The sequence below is a fragment of the Terrapene carolina genome, unplaced genomic scaffold (genome assembly GCF_002925995.2).
Source record: "Terrapene carolina triunguis isolate 2854851 unplaced genomic scaffold, T_m_triunguis-2.0 Scaffold638, whole genome shotgun sequence".
Classification (NCBI taxonomy): domain Eukaryota; kingdom Metazoa; phylum Chordata; order Testudines; family Emydidae; genus Terrapene; species Terrapene triunguis.
The window spans coordinates 654,049-654,420 of NW_020664989.1; the positions used below are offsets into that span (position 1 = coordinate 654,049).

General features: G+C 44.1%; 1 non-coding gene across 1 annotated transcript; it reads right to left on the bottom strand.

Moving 5' to 3' along the window:
* Positions 1–72, bottom strand: TRNAC-GCA. The gene has a single exon. It is a non-coding gene; the product is annotated as a tRNA-Cys (tRNA).
* Positions 73–372: the final 300 nt, after the last annotated feature.

A 372-nucleotide genomic window follows, 5' to 3' on the forward strand; every position in this document is an offset into this window, starting at 1 on the left:
AGGGGGCACTTGGATTTGAACCAAGGACCACTTAATCTGCAGTCAAACACTCTACCACTGAGCTATACCCCCATGACATGTGTGTAGGTAAGTCAGTGATCTTAAGGATTTTGAAGGACAGGCCCTGCCTCAGAGATCTCCTTTTCTATTCCCAGACCACAGTGGTTTTAAAAATGGGGTTTGATTAAACTTTATATATACTTGTAGACACCAGAGATTGCACACCCACCGACATAGCTTCCCCAGTGACATAGCGACCACCTCTCGGGGAGATAGATTAACTACACTGACGGGACAGCTCTCTCCCATCTGCTTAGAGCATCTTCATTATTTATGAATAAGTAGGAAATAACCTACTGAATGGACAGTAAC